This window comes from Marmota monax, unplaced genomic scaffold, assembly GCF_021218885.2.
Source record: "Marmota monax isolate L192 unplaced genomic scaffold, Marmota_monax_Labrador192_F-V1.1 WCK01_AAM20220418_F8-fsc00145, whole genome shotgun sequence".
Taxonomy (NCBI): Eukaryota; Metazoa; Chordata; class Mammalia; order Rodentia; family Sciuridae; genus Marmota; species Marmota monax.
Window position 1 is genome coordinate 3728665 of NW_026695201.1, and position 19600 is coordinate 3748264.

Consider the following 19600-nt stretch of genomic DNA (forward strand, 5'->3'; position numbering starts at 1 on the left):
TACAGGCAGTAACGGGAGACACGAGCTGTCCCTGAGGGCAGAAGTGTTCTGAGCCTATCCTAGCAGTGGTCCGATTCTTCATCACAACTCATGGCAATGCCTTCTGGCTAATCACTAGGTGCTCTCTTAGCCACATGTGGCTCCAGGACTGGGAAGCGGGTAGCAGCCAGCAAGTTAAGTTTCCTCTTTTCTGATGCAACATGCCCCACTTTACATCATGCCCTACAGTTTAGAATTTTTTCTCTTACTATTTCCTTGAAGAGCTTATCAATTCCATTAGCCCACAGTTCACAACCCTCTTTAATTTCAATGATTCTTAAATTTGGTCTCTTAATGTTGTCCCAGAGTTCTTGTATATTCCAATCATGATTACTTATTTTCTTTTCTTTAATGCTGTCTGAATGTTTTTTTGTCTTCTGACCTTGAGATCTGCCTTCACCTTGGTGTACTCTATTAGACTTTCAACTGAACATTTTATTTGATTTATTGTATCTGTCATTTTCAAGATGTCTGTTTGGTTCTTTTTCAGTATCTCTATCTCCTTATTGAAGTTCTCATTCATATCCTGTATGGACTTCCTTAATTCAATTAGTTATTTTTCTGTATTGTCTTGGAATTCATTGATCATTTTTATAATCATTCTTTTGAATTCTTTATCTGATAATTTATGCACTCCAGTATCTTTGGGGTCAGTTGCTAGTGAATTATAAACTTTAAATTGTGTTGTTACCTCATTTTTTTCATATTTCTTGTATTCCTATGTTGGCTTTTATGCATCCATTGAGGGAGATTTCTCTTTCACTCTTATGTATGAGCATTTTTAGGGGCACAGTCTTCACTTGCCAAAATATCCTGAAGTGATCCCCTCATGTATGTGGTATTCACAACATTTGTATTAATTGTGTTTTTTTTTCTATAGCTGTGGGTATTTGTGAGTGGGACCTGAGGACCCAATTCTAGCTGTTTCTAGTTGGGGCCTGGTCATTAGTTTGGGTTTTTGTTTCTCCTATTCTTTGTATTAAAATATAGCTGAGGTTTGACTGTTATTAATTTGTGTCTTTTGGCTGAGTTTATTTCAGTAGCAAGAATCTGTATCTTGTGAACTTGTAGTGACCCTGAAGGTTCCCAGTACTTTGCAAAATAGGGTGAAACAAACAATAGTAACAACCATTGCAAATAATATACAACATTAAAATAAATACCTGGTTCCTACTATGACATCTATAATGTTAATTACCACAACAAACAAACAAACACAAATGGTAGGGTCAGCAATGTCAATAGCAAAAATGATAAGTAACTATAAACTAGATTTGGCATTAAAGCAAATAATAGGTGTCAACTATGTTATCCACAGCAATAATAATTGCAAAGCATCAATGGTGGGGACAAGAATTATATAAACCAATTAGTTCTAAAAGGTGGTAAAATACAGTTAATTAAGAGGAAAAATGTGGTAGGATGGTAGAAAAGGGTTTACAATTTCAAAAACTGAATAGACAGAATACAGAAAAGATGTAGTAGCTGATGGTTATAAGGAAGGAGGAGAAAAATCGGAGAAACTAAGTAAAAGCAGCACAGCACAAGTGAATTTGGCTGTAAGCAGGAGAAGAAAAGAGAGAAAGAGAAACAAACAAATGAAAACAAAGTAAATCAAAACCAAAATAACCCCAAATCCTATCTCTCAAAAGACAAGACAAGGAAAAATAACTACATTTAAAAATGTTGAAAATGAAAAAAAGAAACAAATATGCATATGTAGTCCATGAGCCAATTGCACAGCAAGAGTGCGCTCGCACACACACACACACAAAAAAAAAAAGGGGGGGGGGAAAGATTTTTAATGAAAAATGAAGGAATCATCATCTCCACTGACGTGGTCAAAAATAGTCAATGAGAATGGATGGTTACTATCTAGGCCAACTCTCTTTCTTTTCATTTCTTCTTAGGCTGTGGACTGAGAGAGCAAGAGCAAGGGCTAGGGGTTGGTTGTTAACCCCTTCCTCTTTTCATGTTGCTCACCAAGTTGCCAGTTGGATTGTCCTAAGACTGAAGCTGGTTGAAACAAGTCTCAGCTTCCCTTCTCACCAGTATAAGGTAGGATGGAATGGGAAGTACTATTGTTGAACCCACAATGCAAAGAAAAGACCACCGATTCCAATTTTAAACCAAATTAAAGCAAGCTTGTATTGTGTACACAAGAGAGCTGACCAGCGACTGCCTCACCAGAAAGTTGGGCCAGAGAACAGCATCTGATCTAAGTGCAAGGAGGTTTTTAGAGCACAAAAAGTTACAAAGGCGGGTGTCTCTGGAACGTATAGCTAACAGGGTTCTGGCAAGCATAACACGAAGGCAGACAGCAGATCTATGATCTACATGGCTTAATATTTCAAGGTAGGGAGTAAGTTCAGATTCCAACATTAGAATTTATGAGGCACCGCTGAGGTTTCAGGGAGGGTTGTTATCTGGTCAAGGAAACCCAGGCATGGGTGAGTTCAGAGAATGGGCAGGAATTCCAAACAAGTTTAAACATCAGGCCCAATAGAAATCTTAGTATTTTATAGTAAAACAGAAAAGAACTTTTCATGACTTTGTGACGAGATGGCTCCCAGTCTTAAGATGGAATGAGTCTGGGTTCCTCACTATCAGTTGGAGTTTTGTCTGCACAGACCAGATTGATGCACTCCCAGGGTGGGACTGTGCAGAGTTCCATGAGGGCAGTTCTGGTGTGTGGGGCTCAGGTCTAATCAGCCATTAGGGGCTTTGTTGGGTGGTATCTGCTTTGGAGATGTTAGATCAACACACCCCCAGGGCCCCACAGTTGCTGATCTCTTTCAGGCGGCTGGATCTCAGAAACCCCCCAAGAATTCTACTTATGGGGCTGCCCATGAACACAGCCTTCCCAGACTTAGTTCCTAATTTCCCAGACTTAGTTTCAAATTCCCAACCCACTTCAGCTAGTCACATGAGCTGCCAGACTCAAAGGAAAGTCGAGTTGGTCTCCCCTTCACTTTTCTAATTTGAATCTCCAAGGGTGCAATCTCCTCTGTGCCTGTTTCACTCACTTTCTGCTAGGCACACCCGAGGCTGAAGGATAGGTGTTTGGCAACAGAGTAGGGCAAGGTTTACTGTGATCTCCTAGCTCCAGCAGCAGGAGCTACAGCATAGCTACCTCAAGGTGGCTGCCACTTCTGCTCTCTATGACTATTTGAGAAACAGCCCTTTTCAAACACCAGTTCACAGTGCAGTGTCTGGATCAGCTAACCTCTAGATGCTTTACTGACAGCGGGTTTTTCTGAATCAAGTCTGTTCACTGTGTTTCTGTGTCATCCTGTCCCTCTGTGGTGAACCTGCACTGCTACCACTGTGGCTGCTGCTGCAACCAGCTTGGCTCCAAGGTGCTATTTTCCCTTTGTTTAATGTTCCCAAATTTCTGAGTCTCTAAGCCGCTCTGACTGTCCAATATTGAATTTTAGTGAAATCCCTCTATCATCCACCTCACTGAGGAGCAGTACTCCCATTGCTTAAATCCCAAGCTACAGAACAAATAGAAATGCAGTCTTTCTCTAATCTGCTCTCTAGAATCCCCTCTGGATTTCTAAATGGAAAGCAGAGTAGATTTATAAGTTTTTTTTTCCAGGAAGTGAAGGGGTTCCTCAGGAACCCCTAGGCGATGTGCACTTAGGAGACCTTGGAAAGCCTCACGACATACTCTCTTGCAGTCATTCTACAGTCACGATTCCCAGCAACCAGGTTCTGAGTTCTCCCTCCTCTTTTTTCTTTACTGTTTTTCTCATCTCTGCTTGGCTCTGTTTCTCCTTCAGGGTTGACCTTATTCTTTCCTACTGTGAATAGGACTTTGCCACGCCTAGGAAACATGATGGCTGCTAGACTCATGTCAGAAATTATAGAAGAGTTTTTTTTTGGGGGTCCAGTATCTATTTACCAATTCCAGGGACCTGTTCTTATTGGTCTTGCTTGGATTACATGTCCATCCCTTAGACCAATCAGAGTGTCAGGGAAATAGGGCACTATGATTGTCTTATACAGGTCAGGTACCTCCATTTTTGCCTAGGGGGAAAGAGTCTATTAGAACAAGAATGAGGTGGAAATGCTTGCTGGCAAGATAAACCTAATAGCCGCCTCTTTGTGTTGCTTCAGTATAAACCAACCCCCCCACCTCCAGAAATCTTTGGTATAATCAGAAGTTCTATCCATGTAAATGGCTTTATGTAAATGGGGATTTTAACCTGAAAATTGCAGAAAGAACCCTGGGCCTTGCCTGGGGCTTAAGGTGGTAAGAAATAGGAAAATACACACACAGAGCACATTAATTAGAAGTCAGATCTGGAGCCAGAGGCAACCATGAAAACCTCGTTCTGAAAGAGGACACTGAACTGCCATAGGATGTAGAATGGTTGGGGCACACCATGTGACCTGGAATGGAGCAGATTTACAATTGCAGTCTGTTTCACCCCTGGGCTATATTTTCGGTTCTTCGTGGATTCCCTTGCTGGCAACTTTAACTAATTCCTCTGATGCAGGTGATTATTAATCCTTCTCCTTCTTCCCCTTCCTCTTCCTCTTTTTTTTTGTCTCAGGGATTGAACCCGGGGTGCTTAACCACTGAGCCACATCCCCAGCCATTTTTTATATTTTACTTGGAGACGGGGGTCTTGCTGAGTTGCTTACGGCCTATTAAGTTGCTGAGGTTGGCTTTGAACTTGCAATCCTCCTGTCTCAGCCCACCTCCCTTCCCTGAGTCACTGGGATTCTAGGCAAGTATCCCCATGCCCAGTTTAGGTGATGCTTTTTATCTAACTGGCTGGTTTGAACTTCTCTCTGAACTGAGCTTCCTCTAGTTGGTTATGGTGACCTCTATGGAGTGCTGAGCTTTCAAAATGACTTCAAGCCGACTTCATCCTGGAAAGCTTATGTTGGGTCGGGGGAAACACTCTTGTATGCCTCTATCACCATCTGTGGACGATCTTCCTCTTTCTCTGCTCTGTGACCTCAGGCACATCTGTCTCCAGCTTCTCTTCAAACTCTGCCTGTACCCCAATGTGTTAGTCAACTTTCTGTCCCTGTGACCCAAAGACCTGACAAGAACAACTTAGAGGAGGAGGAAATGGGGCTCACCGTTTCAGAGTTCCATGATATCGATCTAGGCCTGAGATGAGGCAGAACCTCATGGAAGAAGAATGTGGTGGAGGAAAGTTTCTCAGTTTATGGCTGCCAGGAAGCAGAGTGTGAGAGAGAGAAGCAAGAGGCCCTAGACAAATATAGTCCAGGTCCTGAATCCAGTGACCTCCATCCTCCAGCCACACCACCTGTCTATAGCTAGCACCCAGTAGTCCATTCAAATTATTCATCCTTAAAATGAATTAATGCACTGATGAGGTTGAGCCTTCATGATCTAATAATTTCACCTCTGAACATTCCTGCATTGCTTAACACATGAGCTTCACAGTGGATATTAAAGATTGAAACTATAACACCCAAATTCTAGAGGACATATGTCACCTGAATGATTTTTTTATTTATTGTCCTATTAAAGCCCAAATTGGCTTGAGGTAAGGTTGGAGTCCCTCTTTCTCAAGGGGGAAAAGGAATAGAACATAGAATTCCAACAGCTCTTTCCAAAGAAACTCTCTTTCTCCCCTTTCTCTTCAATTTCAGCTCCCCATGTAGGTGATGTACTAAGGGCCACAACATCAAGCTGGTGGGCTGTATCTTTTGGAAATTCTTGAATGAATGGGCTGAATGAGTGGGCAAGCTTTGTAAGGTGAGGAAACTTAGCACATAATGTTTTGTTTTTGGTTTTTGGAATCTCAGCTGAAACGGAACAAGAACTGATCCCATTTAAAACTCCTTTTATGCAATAAAATCATTTAGGCATGTTAGTCCCCTTTTACAGGTGAGGAACTGAGGCTTAGAAAGGTTAAGTGCCTTAAGATCACATGGAGAGGAAGTGGCAGGAACAGAAATATGAACCCAGATCTTTCTGATTTCAAAGTTTGTGCCCTTTTTACGACTGTGAATTATCAGGGAAACTTGGCGTCTTTGGTTAATGCTCTGAGTCGGCATGAGGAGTCTTGTTCGGTGTTGTTCCCTCTGACTCACTATTGCCTTCTTAGTCCATTCGCCTCTGTGTCTAGGTTTTCCTTTATGTAAGCTGTGGAACATAATAATAATAGTTTTAAACAATGACTCCCCAACAGAACTTCAGTGGTGTGAGGTTTAGGGGTGGGTGGGTGGGAAAAATATCGGTAGAACTAAAACTTATTGAACACCTACTACTGTGTGTCAGGCTGGCTCTGTGTTAGTTTCTTCACAGACACTCTTTATTTAGAATTAATTAAAATTATGCAGCAACTGGTATGGCATAGCCCCGGATCAACCAGGAAGGTAGGTGCTGACTATAAAGGATCTTGGCCATTGACAGTTGAGCTGTTATCAATGTGGACCTCCAGGGGAGGCTGAGAAACTCACACGAGGTCAGCAGGCCAGTGAGGAGGGACCAGGATTCACTCTCAGGGATGTCCCCAGGACTAAGTTCATCCTCTTTGCAGATATTTGAACATGCCAGAGGAAAGTAGGCACACCAAGACTAGCTCTGATTGTTCTCAGAGGCTGACACTCTGATGTTATTTGGGCAAGAGTAAACGGGCTAAGAAGTTTCGTTTTTATGGTTCCCTTTCAAAGGAACTCTGTTTTGCTCCTTTCTCTTCTGTCTTTCTCATGCCTTTGGTGCACTCACAGAAGTTCAGTTATGAGTTTCAATCTTGGGCTCAGCCTCACTGCCTCTCCTTGTGATAGCACTCCCAAACAAGATGGCTCTGAAGTCCTGAAAGAACTCTCAAGGGGAAGGAAGAAAGTGGGCTGGGTGGGGAGGTGTGCAGGGAGAGAAGATGGGGGGGGGAGAGAAAGAGAGAGAGAGAGAGAGAGAGAGAGAGAGAGAGAGAGAGAGAGAGAGAGAGAAAGGAGAGCATGCATTCAGACCACAGCTGGTTTGGAGCTTCTATCTGCACATTGAATCAGACAGGCTCAGAGTAACTGGAAAGTTTGCAAATTTACAAGTCATTTCTGGCTTCCTAATAGCTTTCAACATCAACGGCTTTGGAACCCTCAGTATATTCATCCAATACCCGGGCTACGATACTACCTGGGAGGGGAGGTAAGGGTGAAAGTTAGACTCAACGATTACTTGTGGAAATACCAAGGACAAACAGGAAGAATTAAAAAGGAAATGACTCATAAATGGTTGGAAGGGGGCGATTACTTCACCTTTATTATCACCCTACAGAAAACAGAGTTTCCATTGAAGTTTTTCTTCTTCAACATTGCAAATCCTCCTAAATTCCTTCTGTGAGGGAGACTCACTTTTTCTGAAGTCATAACGCACTCCCCTGACCTGTCTTTCACTCTCACTTCATATGACTATCTGTGTACGGAATGTTGTGCTCAGTATTTACTGTTGAAGACAACAGTGGGTGAGTCAGATTCATCAATAGATTATTTAGAAAGCCATGAGAGCAGTTGCAAAGTTTAGAAATGTTGGTAAAATTCATCTGAGAAGTAGAAGGCACTTGGGTTTAGAAGCTCTTCAATAGGCCCCCTTTGTTCAGGTCTAGGCCTCAGTCTGTTCTGAAAAGGGAACTATTATTTTACTAGGAAGAGTTTAAATTGGTCTATATAATAAAGTAACAGGTGTGTTTTCATTTTCCCCTGGGGAATAAGAGAGTGGTGTGCTGGTGAACGATTTATTCCAATAAAACAAGAATAAACAAACAAATAAAAAAAGCCATTAAACTGACTCATAGCACTTGCCTGTTTCTGTGGTAGTATTCGCACCAAGTCATGGAGTTAGGAAAAGATGGGTAGAGGTATACAGTAGGCAGTGTTTCCACTGTGTAGGTATGTAGATGCAAAGACATTCAAAAGTAGGTATGAGAGTGGGCTCTGGGGCAAGTGATACCCAGTGAAAAAGTCCCTTTGCAGGAATGGCCAGGGGACTTTGAGGAGAGTGATTTAAAGAATTCAGTTTTATTATCTTTTCTATTCTATGCTGTTCTTATCCGGAGCTCTTCACGTAAAAGTGGAATAGGCAGACTGTGTTTGTGGTCTTTTGAGGGGCAGGGTCCATGCTTATGATAAAGCAGCACAAAGACAGTAAACCTATAGAATGTGACACGACAACAGGGATTGGAGATTCTGTAGAATTCTGTAGAATGTGTCAGATTTGTCTGAATATTAACAAGAAGTCTAAATTTTACTCCTGCCGATATTTTTTCTTTTTTTATATATATTTATTTTTTTAGTTGGACACAATATCTTTATTTATTTATTTTTATGTGGTGCTGCAGATCGAACCCAGGGCCTCACACATGCTAGGCGAGTGCTCTACCGCTGAGCCACAACCCCAGCCCATCTGCCTATATTTTTCCAATTCATGTTCTGTTTTCATCTCATTCTCAGCTTAGGTACAACCAAACTCACAAGTTCTCCCAAACTAACTTTCAATCCACACTACCAATTCCCTATTTTTTTTTTATCTCAATTATCAAGCATGAAGTCCCTGAATCATTTTCCTGTTCTCGTGTGCAATCAGATTTAAAGTTCTGTCCTTATTTCCTTGAGTGCTCTGCCTCTCTAATTTTTTTTCTTCCTGGTTCCCCCTCCCCCAGACCCTGCAATTCCCACTCTACCTTCTGCAATTTTGACTGTTGTAGATATCTAACATAAGTGGAATCATGCAGCATATTTGTCTGATTTCACTTATGTTAGATGTTTGGAATATCTATATCATCTGTGACCAGATGGTTACATTCAGCATAATGTCCTCAAAGTTCACTCATGTTTTATCACATGAAAGGATTTCTTTATTAGGGACAAATAGCCACTGAATTTTCTCATTTCAGTGACTATACACTTCATGTCTGGAACTTACATTTTATTAAATCATGCTTTTTATTTGACTTTATGTTTTTAATAATCTTAACCAAAATATTTTATATTCTAGTTCATCTTGTCAACCTGTTATTTTATGTGCTTTAGGGTTTTAATTTCCCCCCTTTTAAAAATATGCTTTTCCTCCTAATGACTTGTTTCCTTGTGTGCTCCCATTCTCTTTAACTATTATTGCAAATATCTAGTCTGTATTACCTCCCTTAAGCCCCTTCTCATAGGCACTCCACTCTCAACAGATTGCAGTCCCTTGCTTTGCTGAGAAAATTGAGGCCATCATATGTAAACTTCCTGTAACCTATCCTTTCCCCCTTTCTTAATGTTCCTTCGATTTCACACCAGAACCTATAGTTGTGGTCTTAACTTCACTCACATCCATTATGCTGCGAGCTCTCTGAGGTTTATTCCATTCATTATTGTACCCCATCCCTTGGCCAAAACTAGTTGAATATTTTATTGACTGCGTTTTGCAGATCTTAGCTGCATCAGTCATTCCTTTCCTCTCTTGTACCTCCTATCTCTCAGTCTACAGACACATATTTTGTTTTACCCTAAAGTAAAAAACATCTTTTTTGTTGTTGTTGTTGGAATAAATCGTTCACCAGCACACCACTCTCCTATTCCCCAGGGGAAAATGAAAACACACCTGTTACTTTATTATATAGACCAATTTAGACTCTTCCTAGTAAAACAAAAAGAAATACCAAGGGTACAAAAAGCCCTTGCCTACATCTAATTTTTCTCTTTCTCTGCTGAGCTAAGCTGCTCAAAAGTCATCTCCAGTTTCAACCACAACTTCCATTTCTTCCAGATCTTTTTCAAGTCATTGCTTTCTAGCTTCAGCCCCATCCAGTCAATGAAAGGTTCCTGATGACTTCCTCTTCACCAAACTCATATATTACTTAAGTTTTCTGCAGGATTTACTTACACTATATTTCTCGGGACTCCTCCTTTCCTTGAATTTTCTTATATTAGGATTTTCTGGCTCCCTGTCTTGCTGCTAATTCTTTTCTTTTCCTTTTATATTCTGCTGGGGTTCCTTCCCCAGGGCTCTGCAGATAATGGTAATTTTTTTTTTGAGGGGGTACTGGGGACTGAACTCAGGGGTACTTGACCACTAAGCCACATCCCCAGCCCTATTTTGTAATTTAGAGACAGGGTCTCACTGAGTTGCTTAGTGCCTAGCTTTTGCTGAGGCTGCCTTTGAAATCGGGATCCTCCTGCCTCAGCCTTCCGAGCTGCTGAGATTACAGGTGAGCACTACCACACCTGGCGATAATGATCTTATCTTTTCACTAAACAAATGTTCCTTGTGTAATCTCATCAATACCATGACTTTAGCTGCCACCCAAATGAAAATCGTTCCCAAGTCTATGTCTGAGCTTTAACCATTTTCTTTTGTTCTGACCTAAAAAAGATGAGGGGGAACAATGTGACTGTCAGGAAGAATAAGCATTCCAGGGAGTGGAAACAGTGAGTGTAAAGGTCCTGAGGTAGGAGTGGGTTCAGCCTGTTCAGAGGAAGCCAAGTGAGGCTGGAGAGTCTGGAGCAATGAGGTCAGAGAAGTAATCAAGATGGGGAAGGTCAAATCATGAAGGCCTGGTAGGCCATTTTAGTGATCCTTACTTCTACAGGGAGGGAGATGAAAGGCCACTGGACGGTTTGAACAGACGAGTGTTATGTTCTGACTGAAGTTTTAAAAGAATTTTTCTGTGTTGAAAATAGATTGAAAAGAGCCAGGCAAAGTAGGGCAACCCAGTAAGGAGGCTATTGTGGTAAATTAGATGAGAGGTAACAGTGATGTGGACCAGGGTAACAGCAGTGAGGGAGCTGATTATAGATCTCTTTTAAAGAGAGAATCAATAGCATATGATGGCAGATTGGGTTTGGGGAGGTTTGAGAAAAAGGAAGACTAAAAAAAAAAAATTTTTTTTCCCCCCTATATAACTAGAAAGGTGGAGTTTAAATTCACTGACCTGGGAAACACTGTGTGGGGCGGGAAAGGTTGGAATGATTAGGAGGTCAGATTTGGGCCACTTAAATTAGGAGAGAGATATTCAGATGCAGAAGTCTAGAAGGAGTTGAATGAAGAACAACATTTAGGAAGGAACTTCTTCCATCCCCCAGCACTAGGGAGGGAAAAAAGAAAAAGGAAGAAAGAAAATTTTGGAATTTTGGAGTTGACGTGTAAGAGGGAGTGAAATAAAAGATAAAGGGTAGGTTGTGGGCAGCTCGAAATTAAGATGATAGAAGAGTCGCACATAAGGGGATGACCATAAGTAAAAGGCTAAGCGAATCAAAGGAATGGAGGAAGAGATAAGTGGAGGGGAGGTCATGATTTGCCATGATTTGACCGGTCATTAGCCGGGCTAATGAGAAAATCATCCTGATGGTTAGAATTATATAAGAGTGGTGTTGAAGGATGCAAGTGTCAGAAGGACCCTTACTCTTTAAGGAGTGGGGATTAGTGACGAGAGGATGGCAAATGATGGAAACAGGGAGGATAAATAGCGGCAAAGTCTTGTACGATGAGATTCAAAGCTAAAATTGCTCATCTGTGGTCACCCATGACCTCCCACTTACCAAAATTTTATCTTAAGTTTTCTGCAGCATTTGATATCACTTGCACTTTCACAAACCTATTTTTTTAAAAAATGTTATGAACCTAGGAGCTGTTGGTTCTCCTTCCTCTGTAAATTCCACTTTTTTTTTCATCTCTTGGATTTTTCTGCTCAGTGGTGTTACCTAGGGTTTCCTAGAAGCCCTCCTCCTTCTCACTACTCACACACTTTCTGGATGATTTCACTAATCTCGTGGCTTTGGCTGCCACCCAAATGCATATGGCTTCCAAATTTGGATTTCTAGCTCCAACCGGTCTCCTTTGTTCCAATCCAAAATTTCTCACTTGCACTGAACAACAGCCTTCAGAGGGCCTTGAGGCAGTTGAATTGATTTGAGACTGAATTAATTATCTTTTTCAATGTTCCCTTTCTTCACTTTTGAATTCCAGTCAACCACTGAGACACATTTGACTTATCATAGTCCCTGTTTCTCATCTCCCATATGCACCCAAGCCCCAATTCCTGTGAATTCTATTTCTGAAATATGAATTCTATTTTGGAAATGGCAACATTCATTAAATCCATCTCTTTCCCTCTTTCAAATCTATACCCACACCACAAAAAGTTGAAAAAAGGCAGACAGCATTTCTCTAGCTTCATGGAAGTCTAAGAATTATAGTTTGTTGTCTAATTGCTCCTTTATTTGTTTACCAGACATTTAGAGTGCCTTTATTGTATTAGGCATAATTCCGAGTCCTATGAAGGCAGCAGTGAAGAAAATGAATGCAGTCTGTAAATCATTGAATGTTAATTGTCATTGAGTCCAGTGGGGGATCCAGGCAAGAAACCTCCATTGCTATAAGTGATATATTTTCCTATAGTGGTCAGTGCTGTGGGGGGAAAAAAGGGCAACAGGACAGAATGAAGGGCGGTGGGGAGGTGGGGAGGAAGGTCAAATAGATACATCAGAGAAAGTACCTTTGAGAAAATGAGATTTTTACTTAGGTGTATATGAATGATGCAGGTCCGCTGGTCATGCTAGGGCTTGGGGGATTAGAACGCCACAAAGAGAGAGTAGCCAGCAGAAAGACCCGGAATGTGCAGGTCTAGAGCATTGAGGTCAGAGAAGTAATCAAGACGGGGAAGGACAAATCACGGCAGAAGGATCTGTTATTGACCTTGAATATAGAATTCAAGTCAGTATCTCTGAAGTCCTCCTTCATAGCACTCACCACAGGGAGCAATGACCTATTGAGCTACTGCATGTTACATTGTTCACTGTCTGTTATCCCTGTTATCACTGAGGACTGGGGACACATCTCAAGGTCACATTGTTCAAGGTCATATATCCAGTGTTTAGTTGAGTGCCTGGCATACAGTAGCAGTTAAGTGTTTACAAAATGAACAAATAACTAAATAACAACTATTTAGTAATAAAATCATTTGATTAGTTGTTTAATTGGTGCTTTTTCTCCTCTCACTATAAAATGATAATTCCGACTGTGCCTTATCCAACTAGACATTTTGCCCTGTACTGTAGACAGGGTCCTTTCTCTTGGTACTTCAAAGTCTCTGTCCCAAGAAGTTAGATGTTCAAGTTACTTTCCCTTTTGTCCTAAATTGCCATGAATTCTCCTTTTGACTCGGACTGTAAGCAAATCCTGAGAGAGGCTTTAAAATGGATGCTCTCTTTTCTTTGGTTCATTAAGAGCCTTAATCATATCTAGTCTATGGAAATGAACAGGGGAAGAGAGAAAAGCAGAATTTAAGATGATTATGAGGCATCTAGGAAGTGTCCATTCAGCAGAATCTGGGGAAATAAATCTACTTATGGGACAGGAATCATAAAAGAAGCTAAGCTAGGGAGATGTAAGGAGGAGCCAGAAGAAAGGAGAAGACTAGGACATTGTGATTTAATGAGAATGAAAAGAAGGGAAATTCAAGAAATGGAATGAGAAATGTTGCAGAGAGCAGCAGACTGTACAGGAAAGGCCTCTGCAACCACCCACGGTGGTGTCTTTTCAGAATGCAGCTTCAGAAGCACAGTGAGTCTGGGTGGGAGGAGGTGAAAGTTTTGCATATAAACATTCATTCTCTAGATCGGGTAGTAAGAGGGGAGTGGGGCTGTTCCTTCCTTCCTTTCCACAGAAAGTATCTTGAGCTAACTTCTGGGAAGAAGAAAAGCAGGGGGTCAGACTTGCTCCCTGTGCATTTGAGAATTCAGTTCTCTGCCCACTGTTCTCACCACCTTGAAAGACAAGGTGAATTTTCTATGACACTGGAGCAGGGCTGTCTTCTCTGTGTTCTGCATCCAGCTCTCTGTGTTCTTCCTCATGTCAACTAATACACAGGATGCCAAGGGAGGTTAAGTGGATCTTTACTGAAAAGATTCAGGTACTCATCCTAAAGCCAGATATTGGTATGGGAATAGGGTGGACGGGGATAAGGGGATCAGACACTTGTATTTTGGGACTAGTTAGAATGTTCCTTTAATCCAAAGCAGGGTGAAGGGAAGATTCATGACCTAAGATAGAGGTTGGAAATTTAAATATTTTTACGGACCAGGCAGACATCATAAGTGGGGGAAGTAGTCAGGGAAGGCCAGGGGTGAAACAGAGAGTGGAAGCCCCATTTAGAATAGGACAAATGCTATTTTGCTAATGGCTGCCCTGTAGGGATGTGGTCCCAGTGTGTTAAAGAGAAGTAGGAATTTAGAATCTCTAGGTCAATTGCCCCGTTTTAAAATGTTATTTATTAAAGAAAAACTACTACTGGAGCCAGAACATCTGTAGATAGGACCCTGGTCTCCAGCTGCTGGTTTGCGACTTAAAAAGGTATGCCAGGGAATCCTTCCTTTCTTCCCTCCCTCTCTTCCTTCCTTCCTTCCTTCCTTCCTTCCTTCCTTCCTTCCTTCCTTCCTTCCTTCCTTCCTTCCTTCCTTCCTTCCTTTCTTCTTTCTTTCTTTCTAATGGTTCTGGGGATCAACCCAGGACCTGGTGTGTATTAGGAGAGTACTCTACACTTGAGATGCACCCCCAGAATTTCTTGATTCATTACTTTCCACTCTCCATCTCATAATGCTCCCATCCTTGTGTCCCTGGCCCCCTTTCCTTAGTAGTTACCAGACGTGGATTTTTTCCCTCCCTCCTTATCTGCTGGCTCTGAGGGAAGTAGACAGACCAGAAATGCTCTATGTTATTGTTTGAATGTAAGTGTCCCCCCAAAAGCTCAGGTATTGGAAAGATGATACCTATGTTCAGAGGTGGAATGATGAGATTCTGAGAGCTGTAACCTAGTCAGTGGATTCATCCATTTGATTAATCCATTTGATGGAGCAGCTTTCCACTGCCACACCCTCTGCCATGATGCTCTGCCTCACCTCAGGTCCAGAACAATGGAGTCGTTCAACCATGAACCGAACCTCTGAAATCATGAGCCCCAAATAAACTTTTCCACCTCTAAGTTATTCTAGTCAGGTATTTTAGTCACAGTAATGAAAAGTTAACATACCTGTAAATATGAGTGGGAAAAGATAGGGGGATATTTCAACTATAGATCAGTTTCTTAAATCCACGGTGATGCCATCAGTTTTCTCTTAAGGATAAATACAGAATTCATTTAGGGAGGCTGGACTAATTAAATCAGGCTGGACCAATTAAATCAGTATCTCCAGAGATTGGACTCTGCCACGGGTGGTTTCAAAAGCTCCCCAGGTAACTCTAATGAACAACCATGGGGCCAAGAACCACTAGGTGATAGAGTGGTGTTGTGGTTTGGAGCTGTCCATAGCTTGTTCTTCTCTTTCTGTTTCTAACCACCAGGAAGTGAGTGCTTTGCTCTGCCCTGTCCTTCTGCCATGATATACTTCTGCCTTACCATAGGCCCAGAGATAAGGGAGTCAGCTGACTGTGGACTGAAACCTCTGAATATGTGAACCAAATGATTATTATTCCTCTTCTAAGTTGATTTTTCTCAGGTATTTTGTCACAATGAAGAAAAGCTGATGAATGCAGGTGGTATGTTTGGGAAAACGTAAAGCATGGAGAAAGTTTGGAATATTTGGTGTAGTAAAAGTATCATTGAATGGAAGGAAGGCCAAAGAGAAGTGGAATGGATTTGTGGTGTGCTATATTGTTCTGAAGGGAAGATTCATGACTTAAGATAGAGGTTGGAAATTTAAATATTTTTATGGACCAGGCAGACATCATAAGTCTAGTCACTAGGAAATCAGAATGAGTATGGAGAATCTTTTGGTTTGGATATTGGCCCAGCAGAGAGAAAGCTAAAGAAGAGGGTATGTAGAGTGGTAACAATGGCTTTATTGATCTATGAACAGGAATTAAATGTAGTCAGACAAGAGTTAAGGGAAGAAACACCAGTGGGTATAGGAGGAATGCAAGGAAGAGGGAGGGGGTGACTTCAAATTTGAATTTTCATCAGCAGGTCAAGCTATTGTGGTGAAAAATTTTGGGGTTTGTTGTTCTGGTGTGACTCTTTTGAAGACTTGTCTCTTTTGTATAGATATTACTCCTGATATTACTAGCATTCACCACCTGTGGTTCATTGGTTAGATTCTAACCATGTTAATTCATCCATTCTGTTCACTGGTCCTTTCTCTAGATTTTAAATTCTTTCTTCTTTCCCATCCTCTGAACTTGCTTTTTATCTATTGTTTGCTCATCCATTCAATGAATACTTCTTGACTGTCAACTTTGATGGATTAGGTGAAGGGTTTTGGAAAATAATATCCCTAAAAGACAGCCCCCTGGGAAAAGTGGAGGGACAGAGTGACTTGGGAGGAGGCAGGGGAAATTAGCCAAACAGGAAACCTCTCCCAGTGCATCCTTTCCCAGTAAAAATGGGCCCCGAGGGAAGCATCCCCAGCATCTCCTCCCAAAGCAAGCATTGACCTCTTCCTCATCCCAATGGGTCTTAAGGAAGGAGGCAAATACTGAAAGGCTGGGCCCTAGACTTTTACCCTTTCCCATTGCAGATGAGTCCTGGAAGGATAAAAACAAATAGTGAGGCTCTAGGTAACAATTAACAAGCAGCGGACACCGAGTTGTGAGTTGTGGGAAAATCCCAGTGACAATGAGTTTCACACTTTTTGTAACTACCTTCCTGAATTAAAATTTTAACTTGCACAACTAGGTCCGTGGCTGTCCAAACTGCACGTCTGCAGTCTCCAATGATAAATTCACCCCCGTTGTAAACTATAAAAGCCAGACTCCTTTTGTCACCCATGGGCCATTTCCTGTACCCAGAAAATGAGCCCTCCTGTGCCTGATAGATTGACTTCACTGCAGCATAAAAAGAAGAGCTTGCTGACGGGAGGTTTGCTTCCCATCTCCTGCCTCCGTCATTTGTGGGCCATGAGCTTATGCTAGGAACAAGGTGAGGTTCTGGGGACACAGTCTCTATTCTTTTGGAACTTAGAGACCAGTGGAGATATAGATATCTACACACACACACACACACACACACACTTAACATAAATGCTTTAAAAATGACAAATTTTAAATGGTTGGAGAAATACAGAGAGCTACGAGACCATATAATTTGGAGAGTTCACCCAGCTTGAGCAAGAGGGAGAGTATGTCAGGGGAAGGCTTCTCTAGAGAAGTGATGTAGAAGCTAGGTCCTGAAGGGTGAACAGGGATCACCCAGCCTGTGTGTGTGTGTGTGTGTGTGTGTTCCAGAAGGAACCAAATGTATAAACACACAGAAATAGGAAAGGGGGTTCGTATCATTCTAGGAATGTGTGAAGACCAGCCAGGCTGGGTTGCTGTGAAAGGACCAGACAGATCTGTGAGCAGGGGTCTCCCAGGCCCTTGTCAAATATTTGTGATTGCCTAGTGGGTATGAATGGGGGCTGCTTAAAAGGGGAAAGGGTCTTTATTCCTTTTCATTACCTTCCCAAGGCAGCCTTACCTCAATCAAAGCACTTTAATGGGAGTGTAGTATCCTCCATTCTACTATGAGAATATTAAAGCAATCTGATTTTTTCAGTACAGAAAAATCGAGGGGTTTTGAGGGAGGGGAAGTTTTGTAAACATTGAATATTTTCTTCCTTGTTTGCAAAATGCATAATTTATGTCTTCAGAAGGGGCATCAATGTCTCAATGTGTTTAACTTCAGAACAATTTTAGTTGGTTAAATCCACCTGCTTCCCACAGGAAAGGCAAATGATTAATGATATGGTGAGTCCTGGATGGTCTTCAGGCCTACAAAGGAGGTGAGGGAGAATAGTTTTGGAGACAGAATTCAAGAGTCTTGATATTTTTAAACTTTGATATGTCTACTAGATATACAAGTGGAGATGCCAAAATAGGCAGCTGGTGATATAATCCAGGAGCTCAGGGCTAAAGATACACGTTTGGGAACCCTGAGCCTGTAAATGGTATTATGGGAATAGACATGGTTACATCATCAGATAAGGAGACCATGAAGATGGAAGAGGAGAGGAACCTCCCGATTCTGAGCCACAGCTCCAGTCTTTACTGTTCCTGCAAAGGAGGACCAAGAAACTGCTGGGAAGGCAGAAGAAAGCGAAGGGACTGTAGTGTCACAGAAGCCAAGAGAAGAGAGCACGGCATTAATAATCAACATGGAGAAGGGTTAGAAGATGGAAGGAAATGTAAGTATCAGGATGTCTGTATTTTATTACATTTATTTGAAATGAATTTTGCTTAGTTTTTCTAATAAGCTCTTTTCTTGCTCTCTTCTTAGGTACCCATAGATATATTCCAAATTTTTGTTTTAGCTGTGATCCTTGCCAGAATTGGGGTAGATTCTGGTTGAGTTCCTGTACTATATGGAAGAGCACTCCTTTCCAGGATATATCCCTTAATTTTCTGGTTGTTTCTGGGCACTCGAGCTGTGCAAAATATTTTTCTATATTTTACCCGACTTCATAGATTATTCCTTCTCCCTTTCGGAAGAATATTGGAAGTCTTACTTTTCTTTCTCTCCATCCCCTTGATAGGGAAGGAACTCTCTTACCTGCCCAAAGAAATCCACCCCTCCCCTCACCCCAAGCTTTAGGCGATCTCATATAGTCATGGAAGTAACCCTTTGAAGTCTCTGGAAGATCTTTCTCCTTTCTATGACGTTTTCTCTGTCTCATCCTATTTCACTGCCTGATAATGTAGCCAGTATTTGAGATTAATTTAACTTTGATGAATTTCATTTTCCTCTTCCATTATTTTGCAGTCATTATTTCAGTTCTTCCCCACACATCTCTCCTGTTCCTTCCCTTTGAATCTTGGGGGGGGGGGTGGTCTTGAGAGCTCGTCGCTGTTACACAGTCTTTAGTTGATGAGCTCCCTCTGACAGTACTGAGGTGTTTAAAACTTTGTGCTTAATTTTAAAAAATTGATTTAAAAATTGAGGAGAGGAGAATTTGATTGACTTAAATATCATAGAACAAAACATTCTTACTGTTGTTATTTAAACAATTCAGAGATGCATAGAAGAAATTAAAAGTTAGGGTATCCCACAGAGAAAATAGGTAAGGGATTGTCTATGATGTGGCCAGGGAAAGTCCCAAGATGATTGCTACTGAAAATAGCCAGCCCAGGATAGAATAGGAGGTCAGATGCTCTAGTAGGGATATCTCTAGAAGAGTAGAGAGCTGATAAATTATTTAATAGATTTAACTAGATTGAAAGTTATAGAAGAATCATTTTTATAGAGTTAGTAAAGGATGTGGAGGATAGACATTCAATGGAAACAAAGTGAAGAGAAAAATGAAGCAATTATCAATTCCAAGAAAAACTGAAGGTTGTCTGAGAAAGGAAATGTAATTGTAGTCACTTCTTGGTTTAGTAACCAACAATGTTTTGCATGGTCATAATGAATCATTGAATATGTCTTGAACCAAAATTGATCTCTATTTACATTAGGAAGATGGAGTAGGGAAAGAATGAGTATAAACAAACCTAACAGGAAATCAATAGATAATGTGTTTTGTGTCTCTGGGGGCAGAAGGAGAAGTATGGGAATGGAGAATATAAAATAAAAGAATGTAGTTGGTTGGCATATGCATTTGAAAGCACTACTTGACTTTTAGC